Here is a 1,178-nt window from a genome sequence, read left to right on the forward strand (position 1 = left end):
AGTTTGTGCATCTAAATAAGATATATGGGAAAAAAAACAAGGCAGAAACTTTTTTAACCTTAGAGGTCAAGGATCATAATTTTCTCAAGAGGGTGGTAGTCAACCATATGTTCAATTCACAAGTGTAAGGGAGCCCAGTCGTAGACAACAATCTTAACAATTTCCTCCAGCTGCACCTTCGTTATATAAGTCATCTGGTACAAAATAAAAAAAATATAAGGGATATGTTGACAAAAGGTGGTATGAAAGAGACATTGGGAAGACTAATAGTAAAGTTCTTTATTTATGATAATGTCCCACCTGCAAAGGCAAAATCGTATCATTTCAAAAACATGATCGTTGGTGCTCAACAAACAGGTATGGAAGTTCAAATTCTATCTCCATATAAAATTAAGAAAAAATATCTAAACATGGAGTATAAAGAGATGCAAAAGCATATTGAAAAGTTCAAAAAAAGCTAGAAGACATGTGGTTGTACAATTATGTGTGATGAATGGACAGGACTAACTAAGCTGTCCATATTGAATTTTATGATCTATTATAAAGAGTCATCAGCGTTTATTAAGCCAGTTAATGCCTCAAATAAAATAAAAAACTATAAGTATATATACAAACTTTTGGAGAATGTTATCCCTGAAGTAGGCAAGAACAATATTGTGCAAGTAGTCATGGATAATGGTTCTGCATTCATAAAGGCTGATAAGAAATTGATGATGCAGTACAACTTGTATTGGATACCATGTGCTGCGCACTGTATTAATCTTATATTTGACGATACTGGAAAGCATGAAAGTATTGTAAGGATCATTCAACGTGCAAGAACGATAACCAATTATATTTATAATCATAGCTGATTACTTTCTTTAATGCGAGATATATGTAAAAGAGATATCGTTCGACCAGGAGTAACATGGTTTACAACAAACTATATTGCTTTAAATAGTCTTCTTAAAAAGAAAGTGTCTCTAAAACAAGTCTTTACAAGTGATGCATGGGTTGAGCATCAATTGAGTTGAACAAAAGCAGATAAAAAAGTGGAGAAACTTATCCTTGATAATCATTTTTGGGATTCTGTTACTCACGTTGTTAATTTATATGAGCCATTATATAATATTTTGTGAATTGTTGATGTTGAGTTCATACCTATGATGCCAATATTGTATGATTGTTTTCAAAAA

Source organism: Ziziphus jujuba, chromosome 4, assembly GCF_031755915.1.
Source record: "Ziziphus jujuba cultivar Dongzao chromosome 4, ASM3175591v1".
NCBI lineage: Eukaryota > Viridiplantae > Streptophyta > Magnoliopsida > Rosales > Rhamnaceae > Ziziphus > Ziziphus jujuba.